The sequence below is a fragment of the Bos indicus genome, chromosome 16 (assembly GCF_029378745.1).
Source record: "Bos indicus isolate NIAB-ARS_2022 breed Sahiwal x Tharparkar chromosome 16, NIAB-ARS_B.indTharparkar_mat_pri_1.0, whole genome shotgun sequence".
Classification (NCBI taxonomy): Eukaryota; Metazoa; Chordata; class Mammalia; order Artiodactyla; family Bovidae; genus Bos; species Bos indicus.
Genome location: NC_091775.1, coordinates 66,218,709 through 66,240,065, shown reverse-complemented (window position 1 = coordinate 66,240,065; position 21,357 = coordinate 66,218,709). Strand labels below are relative to the sequence as shown.

The 21,357-nt window shown below is 43.8% G+C and overlaps 1 protein-coding gene across 2 annotated transcripts in view; it reads right to left on the bottom strand.

The window, feature by feature from the left end:
- C16H1orf21 (chromosome 16 C1orf21 homolog) overlaps positions 1-20,917 on the bottom strand; it is a 242,356-nt gene extending 221,439 nt beyond the window's left edge. Inside the window, exons 1-2 of one of the 2 annotated variants that reach the window (XM_070768563.1) lie at positions 20,572-20,917; positions 16,015-16,280 (exon numbers count right to left, since the gene is read on the bottom strand). The gene's annotated coding sequence lies outside the window, so the exon portion shown is untranslated. The remainder of the gene's footprint in view (positions 1-16,014; positions 16,281-20,571) is intronic. The other variant, XM_070768562.1, reaches the window with a different exon arrangement.
- Between the last annotated feature and the right edge of the window lie 440 nt (positions 20,918-21,357).

Here is a 21,357-nt window from a genome sequence, read left to right as displayed (position 1 = left end):
ACCTGCCAATGCAGGAGATGCAGGTTCAATCCCTGGGTCGAGATGATCCCCTGGCAGAGGAAATGGCAACCCACTCCAGTATTCTTTCCTGGAGAATCCCATGAACAGAGGAGCCTGGCAGGCTACAGTCCATGGGGTCACAAAGAGTTGGACACAACTTAGCAACTAAACAACAACAAAAGAGCTACTAATTCATGATTAAGAGGATCATTTTACTTTGGTATAGACCACTTTCTTGCTCTTTCTGTTTTAATTCACCAAAATCCACTATGAATCCCTTTATTCCAATAGCGGGGCTTCCCCGGTGGCTCAGTCAGTAAATGATCTGCATGCGATGCAGGAGATGCAAGAGACATGGGTTCAATCCCTGGGTCGAGGAGATCAAGGCAACCCACTCCAGTATTCTTGCCTAGAGGAGCCCAGTGGACAGATGACTCCAGTCATGGGGTCGCAAAGAATTGGACATGGCTGAAGCGACTGAGCAGAGACCTGAAAAGGTGTTGTGTTAAAAACCCATCTGCAGGTTATTTCCTAGCCCCCATCTCAAGTCCACATTCCATAGTCCACATACACTCCACCACTAACCTATTTCATTTACTTTTTCCCAAAACTGTGAGATAATTCTTTCTACAAAGGCTGAAGGTCAGAATCAATTCTGACCTTAGTGTATTCCAACACAAGAGCCCACTCACTGAAAAATACAAACAGCAGATTCCTGGCCCCCCAGCTGTGACTCACCTGGCCCAAGGCGAAACTACAGCAAACAGTTTAGCCAACTGCTGGCCTTGGGTCATCCCAACACTACAAACACCAAAGGAAACTTTCTTTGAAAGTTGTGTAAGAATGAAAAAAAAAAAAAAAGAGTGCTGAATAGATGGAAACTACCCATATTTCACCTTCTCAGCTGAAATAACTCTTAGTAGTCTAGTACTGAAAGAGCACTAACATTCAAACCCATTAGGTCACTGGAAGAATAGCCCTGTGGCTAAGGAACAGACTTTGTTCTACAATTTTCTAGGGGGGCATTGTCAGAATTAAATAAAAGGACCCTAATGTGCCATTTTTGTTATGCATGAGACTCCATCAGATTGGGATGCCAGAGAAAAGGTGGTGAAATCTGACCACTAAAGCTTTTTCAAAGGTCAGACTATCCCCAAAGGATGGGTAAAGCCTTCAGGGGGATGTGCCTTCTCATTCTATCTCTTTAGCAGCTGACTATTCCTATTTCTCAGCCCTTATCAGGGATTTGTCATTCCTCACAAATACCTAACATAGACAAAATTTCCTCTTTGATGATAAACATTTTAACCTATAGCTCAGTTTAGCAAAGCTCCAGGCCCTAGCAAAGGACCCAAATACTAACCCTTTGTTGAACTGGATTCAAAATAAGGAATGATGAATTTAAAATTTCAAGTTAATAAAAAGCCCAGTAGAGCAGTATTTTCTTGCCAATAGAGTGGGTCCCACTGTTGAGACACTGAAGTCTCTCTGAAGTCTCTTTGGCAGCAGGGTTTGCCAACAAGCACAAAGCCGCCATACCCAGGGCTTTGGCGGCTGTAGAATAAATTCAGTTACTTTCTCTGTTCATTCAGCTGTCTGTCCAATAAGTGACAAGTAATGTTTCAGTTCATGCTTTATGTTTGATTTGGAAATAAACTACCACCAACAAAAATAAACCATTTCTGACTGCGATGTTACAATATTAAGACACATTTTCCAGTTTTAATAGAGCAATTCTAATGTATTATACCAAGTGCATTGAGTCATCTACCCACTCAGCAAGGAAATATTGAACTGTTACAAGTTCGATTTAGGACATGTTTCTCATTCTTAGCTGCCCTGTCGCAGTATTAATAATGATCACTGAGTTATTAATTCTCCAACTGCTCTTTCTTATGCTGACCGTAGGTAACAAAGGGAGAACCAGTCTAGTGAAAAGTGAAAATGAGGATTCCAACTCCCCGTGGCCCACTCCATGGTTTCTAAACCCTAGTCTTGGAAGTTCATGGCTCTTTTCCTCACCTGACACCCATCAGCACATCTGCTGTGGAATCCCTGTACCCATGCAGCACAAACAAGACCGAGTCCTCTTCATCTTGACTTTCTCACGGCTTCATCATGACTTACCAATGCAAGGAAGAGGCATAACTTTATGACTTCTTTACACTTGATAAAAAATAAATAAATAGCCATGTCAAATACAATGTTCATTTGGCATCATGAATGATTTGCTAGAGACCTGGCACATTTCCCTAAGTGCCCCAGTCCCACCATCTGCCCTAAAAAAGGCAAGATACTTCAAAGGTAAGCAGGTAAGAGATTGCTTAGAGCTATCAAAATACCCCAAGATGATGCACTGGGGTGACCAAAATGTTCATTCAGGTTTTCAGTTCCCAACGTCCCTTTTGGCCAACGCGGTGTTTTATTTACTTAGGGAGAGAAAACAGCGTTTGAGGATTTCTGAACTGCTGTGCACGCATTTGTTTAATAGATGCATTCACGGTGCTAGGTGGAGGTGGCAGGGCACACACTGTGACCTGGGGAAAGTTCTGTTTAGCTTAGAGAGAAAATCTTAACCTGAGAGATTCTCAGAGTTTTTCACATTACATGTTACCAAATGGAGCTGTAGTTCATTCAATTATGGGAAATACCATTTAGGCATGTATTTAATTTTTTTCCCACCCATTTTAAACGTATAAAACGTTAGAGCCACATGTGTTAGTTCCACATCAACTACATAGAGAAAGGGGAAGGAGGGCAGTGTAGAAAGGAGGAAAAATCCCACTCAATCTCAAGGAAGCATCCAAAAGACTACAGCCTCTCCAAGTTTCCCTTTCTGCTTTCACATGCAGGCAGCTGGCCCATTAAAGCACAAAGTAGCAGAGAGAGAGTCTCAAGTCCTTCCGGAATAGGCCTTTAAAGGAGCAATCAGGACGATACAGTCTGAATGTGCTGCTGTAAATTACAAGGTTATCTTCAGGCTGCGTGCAGAGGATAAGCAATGCTGCTGCTGCTGCTAAGTCGCGTCAGTCGTGTCCGACTCTGCATGACCCCATTGACGGCCTCCTACCAGGCTCCTCTGTCCCTGGGATTCTCCAGGCAAGAACACTGGAGTGGGTTGCCATTTCCTTCTCCAATATAAGCAGTGCTATCTGAACTGAATTTCCCTCAGAATTCGGATCCTCTCTGCCACTTAACAAATAACCTGCTACAAGTTAGAAAATAAATGTTATTTTCCAAAGATCGTAAATACCACTGCTTCTTTTTATTTCGTTTCAAGGTTATTACTCCCTCACCCTCACTCTGATCCCACCTTTGTGGCTGACAACATCTAAGATCCAAGGAAGAGCCCTCAAAGCATATTATCATAGGATCTAATCAAGTAGTAGAAAACCAGTATAAATCCCACATGCATTTCATTTCTGGACATACTCACTTTACTTCCTTGCAAACCATAGGAACTTATTTAATTCTATTTGGTTCCTTTTAAATTTTGTTAATCTTAGATATTATGCTTTTTAAAAAGTGAAATATCTAAACACATACAAGCTATTTTATCTTCACATAGAACACCATATAACTCTCACTGGAGATTACACAAAGGACAAGTATATTTCTTGACACTAGAACCTAAAGCAAACTTGGCGGAAACTCAAATATAATGAAGACAGAAGGAAGATACAAAGCTGGCTTCAGTATCACTATGAAAACTATCCTCCCAGGGCTTGGAAAGGCACTCACACATCCACAGATCACAGGATGTGATGGGGATTCACCATCTTCACTTGTACACTGACCTCATTTTTATTTATATAAAAAAAGCATGTTTTTTTTTTTTTTTGCCATATTCACTCCCTTGAAAGAGTAAGTCTAATAGCTCCTAGACAAAGAGGCTATGTAGATTTAGAAGCTACTGTCAGCTCCAAAGTGAATGCACACTAATCTAAACAGGAATGTGCCATTGGACAGAGATTCCAAATAGCTCTGCAGTTAATTTCTACATAACTTTAGGAAGTCACAAATCCTGAGTAAGCCAGGTTACCTAGCAACCAAATGCTCATTTGAATACTCCTTCCCACCCTGTCGCCTTCCTCAGCTGTGTTCTCTCCAGAAAATACCAGTGGAAAGACGGGGTAAGAATGGGGGAACTCTGAAGCTAAACATGATGTAACTTCAAAGCATAATGACAATTATCAGTGCTGGGTCTGATAATAACATGCCAAATAACGACTCAGATAAAAGATCAGGAATAAGTTTCACTTGCTGAAAGCACAATCTGGGATACATAAGGTAATTCTTGAAGAACCAATGGGGGGGGAGGAAAAAACGGTTTTAAAATTTTGACAAGTTGGAGAAAGAGATACATGTAATCTTAATGCCAGAAGGTGCAATAGGCTGCAAAGGCTTTGCACAGGCATGGTGAAGAGAGGTTTTGAGGTTTGGGCTAATCCTGGGGATACAAAATTAAGAAAGAGTTCATATCAGAAAAGCAACAGAAACCCTGGCAGGCCTTCCACTGCCCAGTCAATCAAATTCTTTACGGCCTCCAAGCCTATGAAAGGACCATCAAACAGAGGGGTAAAGAGCAGCGGCTTAATGCTACCGAAGACAGCAAACTTAAACAGATGTTAAAAATCACAGACATTCTGAAGACCTACACTTCCCTCTCTGCAATGTTAAGGCTAGAAATACTCTTTCTGGAATGAGTTAGGATGCACTGCACTCAGTAAAGGCTCTATTAGCTCTGAAGCTGTTAAAAGGCTGTTTCGGAACATGGGCTTTGGGGTCAGACAAGCTTTCATGAAAATCTCATCATGTATTTCCTGTGTTGACTCTCTGGCAATATGTATAACCTGTATGGCTTAATAGGAGACCGTTATCTGGATTAAATGACTTAATGTACACATTGCATCTGGTGTATAGCATATACTTGATAAACATTTGCTATTTATGATGCTGTCTCTTCAAAAATCTTCTCTCTGAATAAAGTTTAAAGCTGGCCATGGTTTAAAATGCAAACAATGGTTCCAAAATTAATTGCTTGGTACCAAAACAAATTGCCTCAGTGTCAAAGAAACTTCTACCTGTAGTTGTACCTGGTAATGCGACAGTGACTCTTGTGTGTAGAACCCAACGATATATTTCCTGCTGCCTGACCCAGACAATAAAAGCAAATCTGTCTTCAACTGTTCTGCCAGCCAATTAAAAAGTTACTGCCACTAAATAAGAGATGGAAAGAGCAAAGTGTTTTACATCTAAAGTTTTCCTCGAGCATAAATTTAATTATTTGAATTTTGGTTAGCCTATTCCTGAGTCTGGAATTTTGCTGTTGTTTTGTTTCTGTTTTATTTTAAAATAGTAGTCACATAACACACATATAATTTAATGTATAAAACCAAAAATGTATATGTACCTACCTACATACAGAACCTGCTTACAGAACCTTATAAACACCTTCAAAGTTCCACGTGACTTTGCCCCTCCTCTTTGCCCTCAGAAGTAGTCACTATCTTCCAGCACTTTATATTATTAGTTCTCTCGCTTTTCTTTAGTCATCTCATATATGACTCAGTCCTTAAACAATGTATTGCTTTGGTTTAGTATTTTTTGAATTTTACATGAATGGGATCACATTGTATCATTTTTCTACATTCCTTTTCCTCTCAATGTTACACTTGTGAGATTCATCCATATTGTTACACACAGTTGCAGGTTACTCTCAGGACTATTATAAACACATCACAGTTTCTGTATTCAGTATACTGTTGTTGCCATAAAAGTTGTTTCAGCGTTCGACTGTTATGAATAGGGTTGCTATCTCTGAGCATTCTTGCACATGTGTAAGTTTCTCTAAGGCACTGCTTTCCAACCTTTTTCACAATCCAAGTCCTATAAAAATTGATAATATTAGAATGGCAAACTGAAGTTATTAGACAAAACTGCTCCCACTCCAGGTTTGGATCTGCTCTGCTATCCTGAAGGGGATGACCACTTCACAGGGCATTCCAAACTCCTTTCCAAAGTCATATATCAAATTATACTGTCACCACCAATGTATGTATATATTCCCTCTGCTCCACATTCTTGCCCAGTGCTTAATGCTGACAGACATTTACTAATCTGCTTGGTATGAAACGGTATCCCAACATGGTTTTAATATTAAAATATATTTATCTGTTCTCTATGATGAAAATCGTAGGGTATTGGAATATGCAGGGACAAACTAACAGAAGAGAATAGAAAATGCAGAAATTTGGCTTATTAATTACTTATAACAATTAAGTATATGGTAAGTGTGCTATGCTGTCCTTAGTCACTTCCATCCCGTCCGACTCTTTGCAACCCTACGGACTGTAGTCTGCCTGGCTCCTCTGTCCATGGGATTCTCCAGGCAAGAATACTGGAGTGGGTTGCCATTTCCTTCTCCAGGGGATCTTCCCAACCCAGCGATCAAACCTAGGTCTCCCACATTGCAGGTGGATTCTTTGCCATCTGAGCCACCAGGGAAGCCTATACGATAGGGGTACATCTCAAATTAGTGGGGAAAAGATGAATTTTTTAATACATAAGTGGTTTGTGATTTCCAAATAAACATGTTAGAAAAAAAAGAAAATTGGATCCATTCCCCATACCATACACCAACATAAATTCCAATGGTCACAGATTTAAATGTTAATGATTAACCCACACAAGTACTAAAAGAAAATACACTGACTATCCTATAACTGTGCTGTCCAAGATGGTAGTCATTATCCACACGTGGCTACCAAGCACCTGAAACGTGCTAAGAACTGAATTTGCAGTTTTAATTTCTTTTAAATAATTTAAATTGAAATTTAAAAACTGACACTCAACACAGGTATTGAAAGACTTTTATGTACACTTGGAACAACTTTGTTATGTGAACTTACTTTTAAACTTTAAATTTTATTAAATCTACATACAGATTAATTATTTACAATGAAAATTTAGTGACTACATTGAGATGTGCTATAGTATAAAATACACATCAGTTCTGAAAAATTCAGCATGAAAAAATTGTAAAATATCTCATTACTAATTTTAAAATGTTGATTACTTGTTGAAATAACAATATTTTGACATATTAGATTAAATGAAATATATTATTAAATTAATTACACCTTTCTTTTTATTTGCTTTATTGCGGCTGCTAAGAATTTCCATACATGGTTCCTACTATGTTTTTATTGGACAGTGCTGCTCTACAATCTAGAAGTTTTTCTACATCATGATTCAAATCCAAGAGGGAATAAAGAAAGACTGATATAACTGAGTAAGTCAAGGGAAAAAATTACATTAGAAAAACCATAATCAGAGGAAAAAGACAAATGATAAAGTGGGGAAAACTGTCAAATATTAGGGATGATATGCCTACTATATAATGTCCCTAATATATAAAAAGCTTCATAAATAAAGGGGAAAAAGACCTAAAATCCTATAACAATGGCCAAAAAATATGAAGAGACAGTGCACAGAAAAAGAAATGCAAATGCCCCCAAAACATAAGAAAAGGAACTCAAGCTAGCTCATAATAAGAGATGCAAATTAAAATTACACTAGAGTATCATCTCTCACCATTTGAATGGCAAAGACCCAAAGGTTTTTTACAACATGTCTCCTGGTAAGACTGTGGGATAAGAGGGAACTCTCATTACCTGCTGGTGGGAATGCAAAATTGTACAGTACCCACAGAAAGAACTTTGGTGATATCAAACAAAACTGTAAATCCATTTATCCTTTGACCCAGCAATCCCACTTCACTTCTAGGAAGATAAACTGGCAAGAATTCATACATAAATATTCACAAGGCTATTCAGTGCAGCACTGGTCATTCAGCTGTCCATTTAGTTAAGGAAAAACTTAACCATTCAGGCTTTATGTTTGATTTGCAAATAAACCCCCACCACCAAAAACAAACCATTCCCATTACAATGTAAAAGCAAAAGGCTGAAAATAGCCATGTATATACCAATAAAGTTTGGTATATTTACACAATGGAGTCTCTGCAGTTGTAAAAGGTGCTGAAAAATGTTTATATTAATATATGGCTTCAGAGTGATCTCTGAAAAATACCAGTAAGTGCAAAAAGCAAGGTGGGTAACTATAGTATGCTACCTTTTAGGAAAAAAAAGGGGAAAAATAGATACATTTGCTTAATTGTGTGCTCAGTCACTTCAATCATGTCTGACTCTTTGCAACCCTATGGACTGCAGCCCACCAGGCTCCTCCATCCATGGAATTCTCCAGGCATGAATACTGGAGTGGGTTGCCATGTCCTGCTCTAAGGGATCTCCCCAACCCAGGGATCTAACCTGTGTCTCCTGCATCTCCTGCACTGGCAGGCAGGTTCTTTTCTGCGGAGCCACTGGGGAAGCCCTTGCTTATATTAAACAGAAACAATATGCATACACACACACACACACACATATAAGCATACACACATCATACATACACATATTTTTACAAAAACATATCCATACACAAACATATATATGTATCTCCATGTCTCAGTAGCTAGATATACATACATATCTATGTTTTTTAACTTTGTCCACTTGAACAACCTAGGAACAATGACCAGTCCAAAGGCAAAGAGAATTCCTAACACCTGTATTGTGGTCTCTAAATATCAGTTAGAAATAAAAAGATCTGGGACAGGAAATGTACTAGAGAATTCTGAAATATCTTTGCCATACCACAAAGTAAGGACATCCTCAAACACCAGTATAGTCATGTCAAAAGGATTCAGATGCCAATTTAAAGATTCTCCTCTGGGCCAAAGATAACTTGAACTTCAAAAGAAATAACTGCAAAGGACTATAAACACATGAATTGTGTTAAAATCCATGAGTTCCTAATGATACTCCCATTGGTCTTCTTTGAAAGATGTTAGAAAATCAACTCATAATTCTGAACATTATTTAAAATAGAGAGAATAAAACTGAGCATTAATTGTCCTAGCTGGACTACACCCTGAAGTGACCAAATAATTGATGTGGTAAATCTCTTCTTGAGAGAAAAACTCCAGCTAACCAAATGCAGAAGAGATGACAGAATATTATCATTTTTCAACCATTTCTGAAATAATATATCTAAGCAATAACCAAAGTGGTTTTTGAAGGGCCTCGGGAAGCTTTCCAATGGAAAGATCAGGCTGACAACACCTAAATCAACCACTTAGTCTTTCTTTAAAAAAATATTTATTTATTTATTTTGTGCTGGTTCTTCATTGCTGCGTGGGCTTCTCTCTACTTGTGCCATGTGGGGGCCACTCTCTAGTTACAGGGCACAAGCTTCTCATCGCTGCAACTTCTCTTGTTGCAGAGCATGGGCTCAAGAGTGCAGCCTCTAGCTGTGGCTCATGGGTTTAGTTGCTCTGGGGCATGTGGGATTTTCCTGGATCAGGAACTGAACCCATGTCTCCTGCATTGGCAGGTGGATTCTTATCCACTGAGCCACCAGGGAAGCCCCCATCACCACCCAGTTAGTCCAGGGAGTCATAACTGCACAAATAAACAAAAAGGCACATGTGCCTCCCACAGAGCACTTTCTATGAGGTACTCCTGATCAAGCTTCCAGTCTCGATCAAACTACAGGAAATACTGGAAACTGAAGAATATAGTGAAGAATACTAAAATGAAGATGAAAACTGCAGACTCTAGAGAACCCCACAGGATAAGTCTGTTTAACAAATAAACTGCCAGGGAAGAATAAAAAGAGGGAAAATAGAGAAAATAAAAGTCGCTCAGCTGTGTCCACCTCTTTGCAACCCCATGGACCACACAGTCCATGGAATTCTCCAGGCCAGAACAGTGGAGTGGGTAGCCTTTCCCTTCTCCAGGGGATCTTCCCAACCCAGGGACTGAACTCAGGTCTCCCACATTGCAGGTGGATTCTTTACCAGCTGAGCCACAAGGGAAAACCAAAATAGAGAAAGGAAGTCTATAAAGAAAGATTGATGCATCTCTCAAGTGTGAATATTGTTTGGATTCTGAATAAAATACATTAATCATTAAAAAATATATGGGCCCACCAGGAAAATATGATTACTGACTAGATAAGAAATTACTGTTAATATTTTTAAGGAATGATAATACTTGGCTATATTAAAAGAAAAAAAAGCTGTTATCATTTAGAAATATAATCTAGTATGTACAGACAAGAAGACATAATGTCTCCAATTTACTTGAAAAAGAACCAGTAGGTGAGAAGGGAATGTGTATGTGCAGTGGGAAAGGCAGAAAACAGAACTGCCCAGAAGTTGATAATTGGAAGCTTGACTCTTGCCCAAGAGTCAGAGAGCCTGGATTCCAGTCTCAGCACCACCACTTACTGGCTGTAAGATCTTGGTCAAGGTCCTAGAGACCCCTAAGCCTCAGTTCTGCTTTATCTATGGAGGTAATAGTCATAGGTTCTTCGGAAGGTTGTTGCAAGCATTAAAGACAATGCATGTAATGTACTTAGCACAGCACCTGGATGCAGAGTAAGCACTCGATATATGTTAGCTTTTATTATTACTACTGTCAATTATTACCATAATTATTCAAGACCAGGAAGCTAGAGTTAGGAAATGGTGAAAATGGGATAATTTTTGCTGAATCCAAAGCCCAAGTTCCCTCCAATATGTTATAATACCACGCCCCACCTCCACCTGGGGTCTCAGTAGAGACTGAGGACAAGTAACAACCTATTCTGCAACAATTGCCTCTTATTTTTACCACAAACCTCAGTGATACTGCTATTCAGCCTGGCTGCTACAACTAGCCATCTTTTGTAACAAGGTTGTAACTTAATGTGTCCCTCCCCCATAGATGGCTCCACATCCAGTAGAAAGTAAACATCCATGTATTTTAACCCCTTTATATATCACTATGCACACTTGTAAATTCACAATGATTAAACATTGTGTGATTCCATCATCCTCCAAGAACATGGCCTCAGACTTTTATTACACCCAGTACTGGCATAAACTGTATAAGGTAAACCTCAGAATCCCAATGTATAAAACTAACAATGATAAAACTTCACACCGTGCATGCAGCATGAATACAGTAATTCTATAATGCTAAGTAATGGGCTGGCCAAAAAGTTCATTTGGGTTTTCCCATAATAGCTTGCAGAAAAATCCACATGAACTTTTTGGCCAACCAATTACCTATGTCTCGATATCTGCCCTAAGGTCAATACTTCCACTTCTATAACAGAATTGTAAATTCTGAGACAAACTCTTCAATGCTATTTTACTCCTTCATGTGACAGTGTGAAGCACACACCCATCCTCTCTTCCTGACACCACTTGCCTGGTTTTCTTGCCACGATGAGAGCCTGCACTTTTAGTATCCACTATCCTTTCCATCCACAGCCCATGAAAGTTGGTGTTCCCTGGAACTTAGGGTTCAGCGTTTTCCTTCTATTTACTTTCCCCGAGCAATCTCACATAAAGCTATGTAGCTTCAACTACCACATATTCAAAACCTCTCTCATTCATTTATTCAACAAAAATGTGCTGGGGCCCAATTGTGCCGTAGGTGTCCTGGGGTCACTCTCTCAGTTCCCGTCCAGTCTTTTACCCACACTCACAAAGGAACCATCTATCATGCAAATTATGTCTCCCCCTGCTTACAATCTCTCATTGTCTCTCAATGCATCTTATTTTGGGCTATGAGTCCAAACTCTTGCGCTATGAAGCCTTGCATAGTTCATCAGTCTCATCTTCCATGTGCTCCAAGCCACAGCGACCTACATCCACCTGTCTCCACATGCGTGTGAACTCTGCTGGAATGCCCAACTTCAGCTTCCTTGCGTGCACGTTCAGTCCCTCAGTCCTACCTGACTCTTTGAGACCCCATAGACTGTAGCGCCCCAGGCTCCTCTGTTCACAGGATTTCCTAGGCAAGAATACTGGAGTGGGTGGCCATTTCCTTCTCCAGGGAATCTTTCTGACCCAGGGATCGAACCCACATGTCCTACTTGGCAGGCGGATTCTTTATCACTGTGCCACCTGGGAAGCCACTTCACCTTCCATCGACCCTCAGATCCCTTTATCCCCAAATGCCAGTCTGTGAACCAGTATGCAAATGCACAGTAAAATGAGGAAAAATGATTAGCAAACCAATGCTGGTCCCGCAATACTTTAGGAAATGTACACAATACCCTAGGGGACCCTTGTGTGGCTTTTCAGTGTCATCCCAAGTACCTCCTTCTCTGCGAACCCATCTGTGACTTCTCTATGGAGATCTGTTATCAATATTTATTGTCCAAACTGGGACACTTCTGAGGGCAAAGGGTGTGCATTAATAACTATGTTGAACAAAGGGCAGAGCCCTGGACTGTCCCAGGGAGACAGGGTACCCAGTCAGCCGACCTCTAGACAGTCGGCCGCTTTCTCCCCCAGCTTCCAAAGCACCTTGATTCTTCCCCACATCATGCGTTTGCCTGACACTTCCCATGCTTTTCTGAGAAGTCCGCAAAGTCAGGGCCAGGCCTTTCTATCTGTATCTCCAGCATCTCTCCTGTGCCAGGCGCAGAGATGACACAAAGTGTCATCAACAAATGTTTGTTTAGTACATTATCTTCATGAGTAAGACAGATTAGATGCTTTAACCTTGGCCAACAAAGGAATCAAAAAAATTCCCATTATCTTTTCTCATCCCTGAGAAACTCCACTTCCTCATTTGGTTAAAAAGTTTTAAATGGGAGCAAGGTCTTCACAGAGAAAAATTCTAAGCCTCAGACCAATAACCAGCTGTCAATCAACCAACAGCTATTTACTCTGCATGTTAAACCCTTAAGACCCAGTGGGCATGACAGAGCTGATGATTCGCTGGGGTGACCAAAAACTCATAAATCAAGATCAAAACCAATAATGAAAGAAATAAACATCAAATAAGTGTTGCAGGACCTTTTCCCTGGTGGCTCAGTGGCTAAAAATTCCACCTGCCAATGCAGGAGACATGGGTTCTATCCCTGGGTTGGGAAGACCCCTTGAAGAAGGAAATGGGTAACCAATCCAGTATTCTTGCCTGGAAAATCCTATGGACAGAGGAGCCTGGCTGACTACACACCATGGGGTCGCAAAAGAGGCAGACACAAATGAAGTGACTTAGCAAGTACTGCAGGAGTTCATGGAAGCTAAGGGAGACACCACTCAGATGGTCAGAGAAGAAGCTCTTTGGAGGAGAAGGGATTGGACCTTAAAAGAAGCGGCAGAGGGAAGGAAGCCCAAGGCCAGGTGGGGGTGCGTGTTGGAGCGGCCACCAAGGGTAAGCAGAAACTTTGTTTTGGGAGTTGTCCCTAGACTGTCATGGATTCCTGGCATGGAGACCAGAACATCTGAATTTTCAGTAAATACAAAACAAAGAGGTTCCTGGATTCTCACCTCCTTCCTCAAAATAGTAATAGTATCTGCCTGAGACATAGAGATAAGTGTGGCTGGCTCCTTTATAACCTTTTAATTGGAAGAACTGTTACAAAATTATCTTAGGAAAATTGCTGTTGGCAGAACTTTCAGATAGAACTGCTGAAGTCACCCCTTGGCATGTATTAATTATCTGTGTCTTTGAAAAGTTCTCTACAAATCTCAGCAGGGCAGCCTCGCAGCACCTCCTTAGTTCACATCTGGCCTTTCAACCCTCTCCTGAAAGAAATAACAGGGTTAACACAGGGGTTCCCCTATACTGTAAACAACCAGTATAGGCCTCCATGCCAACTCTGCGGTTCAGGGATAAGCTTTTCAGTATGCAGTATGCAGATGCAGTATGATAAATACTGCATCTCTTGGACGGCTGAGTGGGTCTCGCCTGTGTGTGTGCTCAGTTGCTTAAGCTGTCACCAACTCTTTGCAACCCTGTGGATTATAGCCCACCAGGCTCCTCTGTCAGTGGGATTCTCCAGGCAAGAATACTGGAGTGGGTTGTCATGCCCTCCTCCAGGGGATCTTCCGGACTCAGGGATCGAACCCTACTCCACCAGAATCTGTGATGATGGGTATGAAAAATGTCCCCACACTCCAGCAAAGACTACCAACCCCTCCTTCTCCTTCCTTACCCTACTCTGGCAGGGAAAATCGTATGTCATCAAGGAAGGTGGAAAATGTCCTAATATATGAAACTGAAACTACTACAATGTCCCTGGCACTCAAATAAAGCACAGATCCATTTAAGACAGGGAGGAATTCTTACTTAAAAACCATTCTCCCTGCTCTGCTTTAAAGCACCTTCTTCCAAAAGCCCTGGAGCCCTCAGGATATTGCGTAACTAGTGCTGGATCTACTTTTGAAGTAGTTTTATAAAAAGACCAATCCAAGTTCGTCATACGTAATGAGTCAATAGGCTGTGTTTTCCAGTAGTAGTCCTCAGTTTAATACTTTTTCTCCCAATGACCCTACTAATAGGGCCACACAGGTGATAAACTGATAAGGGAAAGCAACAATGTCAGGTCTGAGCTAAAGAATCCTTGCTTAGTATAAATGTATCTGTACGTTCCGATACTCAGTTGTGTCTGACTCTTTGCGACCTCATGGACTGTAGCCCATCAGGTTCCATGGGATTTTCCAGGCAAGGATACTGGAGTGGGTTGCCATTTCCTATTCCAGGGCATCTTCCCGACCCAGGGATCAAACCCACATCTCCTGCATTGTAGGTGGATTCTTTACCACTGGGCCACCAAGGAAGACCAGAAGTAGATTTTGGTGTATAGGAGAGCCTTTCAACAGTGTCATTATGAAAATTTCTGAAATGCTGCTCAAGGTATGTTCATCCAATTTTAAAAATAACAAGAATCGCCTAGATATTTCTTTATCTATTATCTAACATAAGATGTAAAAGCTAAATGAAATGATGAGGCAAAGTGCTTCAGCTTTATTAAAGGGTTTTAAGAGTCTTTAAAAGTCAAAAACATTGTGGAATCAAAAGTGAAAACAAGGACTTCCCTGCCCAGAGGTTAAGACTTTGCCTTTGAATGCAGGGGGTGTGGGTTTGATCCCTAGCCGGGGAACTAAGATCCCATATGCCTTGTAGCCAAAAAACCAAAACATAAATCAAAAGCAGTACTGTAACAGATTCAATAAAGACTTTAAAAATGGTCCACATCTCTCTATATATATCAATATATATATGCAGTGATGGGATAGGCATATGGTAATAGTTATAGACATTCCTATTCCAGAAAGAAGAAAATGGAACAGACATAGAAAGGAGTTCCTTGTCCTGGTGAGTTTCAGAATTTGGCCCAGGAGAATCCCTTTCCCTGGTGGCTCAGATGGTAAATGCGGGAGACCTAGGTTGGGAAGGTTGATACCTGGGTTGGGAAGATCTTCTGGAGGAGGGCATGGCAACCCACTACACAACTGAGCAACTAACCACTGCACATATATATATATATATCTTTGGGGGAAAAGTGAAAACAAAGGCAGAAAGATTCCCAAACTTGAGAATATTCTAACTCCATTTTTCTACAATGTACAGAGCCTGTGGACTTTAACTCATGAATGCTGTAAACACATCTGCTGATATGATGTGAGCCTGTGAAACAGGCAGAGGCAGGCATGGGCTGGGAGATCTGAGGCCTGATGGAGAGAAGTAGGCGGAGGTAATAAGGGAGGCATGTGGGGCAAAGTAGGACAAGGAAGAGGGGCCCTGAGGGCAGACAGGAGACGCAGCTGGAAGCAGAAAGCCTACCCTTTTGCAGGGAGGTGGGCGCCGTCAGAGGGAAAGTGGGCCTGGAAACACAGTGAAAGGACTGGGAAAGATCACTGCGACACACACAAGCCAAGTCTTGCGGGCAAAAGTAAGGTGGTGGGAGAAGAAGCAGGAGGCCTATGGATGAACATCTATGGCACAGAAACGCTTTAGAAAGGAGATGTAGGTAAAAGGGACGTCTGGCGAAGCAACGTAAAAGGCAGCCTAGGGAGAGTGGACAGACAGATGCCGGGGCAGAGGCGCAGAATGAATGCTGGCAGTCTGAGTGCGCTCGCTGCATGAGGCAAGGTCTCACCTTTGCTCGTTTTACGTTATTTTAGAAGGAACAGCAGTGAATATCCACGATGGCCTCCCTTGGGAAAATCCAGTAAACCAAGAGGCGGGGGGCGACCTGAGCTTCACCAGGACCTCTCTCTGCTCCTTGATGCAGGCACATTCTGGGAACGATCCCAGGAGGAAAACCTTGCGTGTTATAACCACAGCATGGTGTCAAGTAAGACAAGGGTACATGAAAACTATAAAGCACCCTTTAAATATGAAGCATTGTTATTCAATGAATGCCTGGGACAAAAAAAAGATGAAGACCAGAGTCACAATCAGGAGTGAAGAAATATTTGTCAAATACAGATATTATATATATTCCAAATGAAGATGATCCTAAGTAGAAATTCCAGTAATTTGAGAAGACATTATGCTTGATATCTTTACTTTTCTGTCCAACATGTTTCCACATTGAAAAATCCTACCTGCGGCATAATATGGAGCTCTTGATAAACTACCGTACTGATTTATGAAAATGGAAATCTGCATCTAATGTATTTCCAAGGAGGTTTCTGACATGTTACAGATCTTAACTAATTAGGTGAATTACATTCAGTGCAATCACTCATTGAGTGACCTGCAAGTAAGCGCAAGGTAATCCATCAGCTGCCAAGGAAGCTGCAGAGACGAGCAAGATAGTCTGCCTCTAACTACCTAGTTTGGTCAGTTCATCTTAGTTTCCACTCAGATTGGGGCAGCTGCATCTCCTTTCATAAGTATAGAGAGAAAGCAATCTTTGACATTATGTGACTAGCCTGCAACCAAGGAAATGCATTTTCCAGGAACACACTGAATTAAAAAAATAATAATAATAAAGGAGGGGAAGGCACTCACTACCTGTTTACTACAGACACTGCTGTGTGTTCATTTCCAGGTTCATCCTCGCCCAGTTGACGTGCAACCACTCTTGTCCTGATTGCATAACCACAGCATGTCAAGTTGTTTCTTGTTGCCAGTGTAAGTTGTAAAATTAAACTTCAGAACTGAGGGAGTCAAGCTAAATAATTGCCTACTTTAAAAATATGTATGTATATAATTTACATGTCACTTCAGATAAGCTCTTGAATTATGATCTCTTAAAATCACAACTGTCACGAATTTTAAAATACAGTTTCAGGGTAGCAGTTTTCCCTGCATGCACACCTTCTCCCTGAGACTTTCTCTCCTCTTCTCAGTTTTCCAAGTTTTCCAGTTTGACATTGATTTATTGCAATCTGCTTTTCATGTTTTAACGAGAACCTAATTAATCACAACTTTTACTTCTCTCAAGCTCTTGAGACTTCTATAATTCCAAAGAAGGAATCTCAGATGGCCCAAAATGCACTTGCTGGTGCCTCTCAGGGCTCCAGGTCCTACTGATAAGTTCCTGTGAAGTTGGCTACACCACACTTAGGACCCTCGGTAAATGATATCCTGCCCACTCCTGTTCTAAAGGGAGATGCCAAACTTCTCCTTCTCCAACCTGGGGTGTTTCATTCTCTGACAGAAAACAGCTACGAGAAAGGGGCCAGGACTTCCCTGGAGGACCAGTGGATAAGGATCTGCCTGCCAATGCAAGGGACACGGGTTCAGTCCCTGGTGGGAGAAGATTCCACATGCCACGGGGCACCTAAGCCTGTGAGTCACAAGTACTGAGCCTCTCACCCTAGAACCTATGCTCACAACAACAGAAGCCAACGCTATGGGAAGCCCATGTGTAATGAAGAGTATGAAGAGTAGCCCCTGCTCGCGGCAACCAGAAAAATTCCGCTTGCAGCAATGAAGACCCAGTGCAACCAAAAATAAAATTAATTTAAAAAAAGAAGCACAACTTCCCCTTTAAAAAAGGGGGGGTGGTGGTGGTTACTAGGAGCCTGGAGCAAGTCACTAAGTGACAGTCAAGTCTTGCCTGGTCAAAAATCAACACAGCACTGATGCACCATCAACCTGGAAATGAGACTCACAATGGGGGACATCACCTTCCTCTTAGGTAGAGTCACAGCAAATAGTACCAATTAATGAAAAGGCTTTTGATTTATACCCTGTGACGCTTCAAGAAGCTCAAACCACTTCAGACAGCAGCCTATCAATTCCCAGAAATCCATGTGTGCGTGCATGCTAAGTCACTTCAGTCGTGTTCGTCTGCCAGGCTCCTCTGTCCAGGGGATTCTCCAGGCAAGAATACTGGAGTGGGTTGTCAAGCCCTCCTCCACAGGATCTTCCTGACCCAGGGATCGAACCGGTGTCTCATTATGTGTCCTACACTGGCAGGCGGTTTCTTTATCACTAGGGCTACCTGGGAAGCCCCCCCAGAAATCCATGCTAGATGATAAAGTGAGATCAGGGGTGAGAGGATAAAGAACACAAAAAACACTAGCAAAGAACCCAAAGAACTCGACCAGTGTAATTGAGTCAGCTGAAGAGGGAACCTAGAACCTTAGGGTCCTTCTAGGATGAAATATCAGCATTGGCTATAAGACCACCCTACCAACCAGGGCCAACTTTTCTTGGGAAAAATGCCCTAAAGGAGATAAACTTGACAACAGAAGTACCCCACTCCTTCTTGAAGCCCTCTGTTCATCCAAGTGCTGAGTTTGCTTGTCTTCAATGCTTTTCCGAACAGCCATCCTGAGCTGCTGTCATAACCCAGTCTGCACAGCAGGAAACACTAGAGGAGGATTTCCACACTGCATTTTTGATCTGTGAAGTGCTAGTCCCAGCACTGGCTTAATGCAGAGACAAATACACTCAGCTGTCCCATCACCAGCACTTCCTCCTTTATAGGCAGCAAAAGAAAAATAACCAAGTCTAAATTAATTTCCATATCTGATCAATTGCATTTCCAAACAGCCAACACAGAACATGTTCCATTGATCCTACAATCCAGCTCTAGAAGTATGAAAAAGGGGAGAAATCCCCCAACTTGAGCACCCTGGACTTAAAGACCCTTAAGAAGTATTACCTTCTCTCCCCTAAGAAAGCTATAGTGTCTGGGGCTATACCGCTCTGAATGCACCCAATCTTCTTTGATCTGGGAAGCTAAGCAGGGTTGGGCCTGGTTAGTACTTGGATAGACGAAAGCTAGAGCACCCCAGACCAACTCTACCCATGATTTTTTTTTCTATCCTGATACATCCCAATTCTACCAACAGAAAGATTATTCTCATTAGGTAGAAGGTGAGCCCAGCCCATGAAGTAAGGAAGTGTTCATAATATCTGTCTGTGTAATGAACGTGTCACTTCCCCGAACAGCCCAACTGTTTCCTTAAAAAAAAAAAAAAAAAGTACTCCATGGAATCTATGGTGTGTTAGTCCCCCTCCCAAAGTCTGAGTCAGAGCATGTGTGTCTTTCCTGAAGTTCTGGGTGACCAAGCTGGCTCCCTTTCAGACTTGCTCCGATAGCTGAACTTAAGGCTGTCTTCCAGCCACAACAGAAGCAACTATCTATTTTAAAACAATTTTCCTAACCCACACGCGACCGGAGCTACCTTATACATAGGTCGTCAACGTCCTACCGGAAACCGAACACTTCTATCTCGAACGGTGCCTGTCATCTCCCAGGATTAATGCGTGACTATGTGCATATATTTTTTCCTTTGACCGTGCAACTGTTGGAGTGGAGAAAAGCCACCCCAATTTTTATCATCGTGCCTGAGCCAATCCAGAGCCTTAGAAAGAGAGATGAATGGGAGATGAGAGGGCTTCTCTAGCACAAACAGTAAGCGAGGGGAGAAAAAAAAAAAAAAAATCCGTCGGAGAGGGTGGGGGGCAGGGTGGAAGGCAGGGGAAGGACACCCAGCAGCCGACCAGAGGCAGCTGCAGGCGGCCGCACCTCGCGAACTGCCCGCAGAGGGGAGTGAAATCTTCCCTCCGGTACAATAACGGAGCGCCCCACTCCCCGGCTGCCTCGCCTGGGCACGAATAATAAATATATCGAGGTGGACAAACCGCTGCACCGAGACCAGTCAGCCCCCCTCCCCGAAAGGTCAAACTTCAGAAATTCGGGGGATCACAGCACCCACACAAACACATAAATCCGTCGGAGCGGAGAGACTCGGAGATTGAGCAAAGGTTCTGCATTTTGGTTTTTGCTTTCAAGCTCTGGCTTGCAAAAGTACGGCGGCTACGGGCAAAGCTCGAGAGGAGCAGGAAAGGCTGAGGGCGGCGGCGGGGGGGGGGGGGGGGGGGCAGGGGGGGTACGGGTGGGAAAGCAAGGGTGTCGAACCCCAACCACCCAGGCCTCAATGTGACGAAAGTCGTCAGCAGCCCCAACCGCATCCCAGCCCTTGCGTCCCGGCCAGCAGACGCCCCCAGCGGCTCCCCCACCCCAGCTTCCGTCCCCGCCAGCCCCGCAGCAGCAGCAGCAGCAGCAGCAGCAGCCCCGGCTCGGGCCGCACGCCGGCAGCGCCACGACCGCGGCTCCATCCCCGCCGCGAGGCAGGCACCCGCAGGCCTGCCTCCCAGCCCACCCGGGCGCGCCCCGGAGCGGAGCCGGGCCGAGCCGCGCCGCCAACTCCCCCCTCCCCCGGGCCGGCGGGGGGCTCCCGCTTACCTTGGGCGCTCGCGGGGGGGCTGAAGGTGGCAAGCCTCCCGCCCCCCGCCCCGGTCCTCCTCGCGGGTTTTCTTCCTCCCTCCTTGTCTTCCTCCTCCTCCCCACGGTGAGTCCCGGTCTCCCCCTCCTCCCGAGGCCGGGGGTAAGAGCCCCGAAGCCCCCGAAGCCCGGCCCGGGTGCGTGCGTGCTGGAGGCGGCGGCGCGCGGCCAGCTCTCTCCAGTAACTGAGCGCGGCGCGCGGCTCCCAACTAAAGTGTGAAAGAAGCGGCGGCCGCGGCACGGAACGTCCCCCCCGGGAGTGGGCAGGGAGCGAGCCGGGGCTGGCGGCGAGCGAGCGAGGGAGGGGACCGGGAAGAAGGGAGGGGGACGGAGGGAGGGGACCTCCTCGCCCAGTCACTCACTCGAGGGGCGGGGGCAGCCAGACACTCCCCCAGCGCCGGCCCCTCCCCGCGCCCGGCTCCCGCGCGCGTCCTGCCCCCCGCCTCGCCCCCGGGAGGGGCCTGCGGGGGCCGTGCACCCGGAGGAAGGGACCGGGACTGCGCGACTGCCAGGGCTGCAGAGCGGAATCGAGGGCGAGGACGGGCGTGTGTGTATGTGTGTGTGTGTGTGTGTGCGCGCACCCCGCCGCTGGAGGGGAGACCCCGGCGGGAAAGCTGCGTCCTGGGCCTGACACCCGGGCGATGGCCTGGGAGGAGCTGCTGGACTGCTCGGAGACCCGGACGGCCCAGCTCTGCTGAAGACCCAAGCCAGACCTTGGGTCCAGCCGAGGGGCTGCGCCTGCTGGAA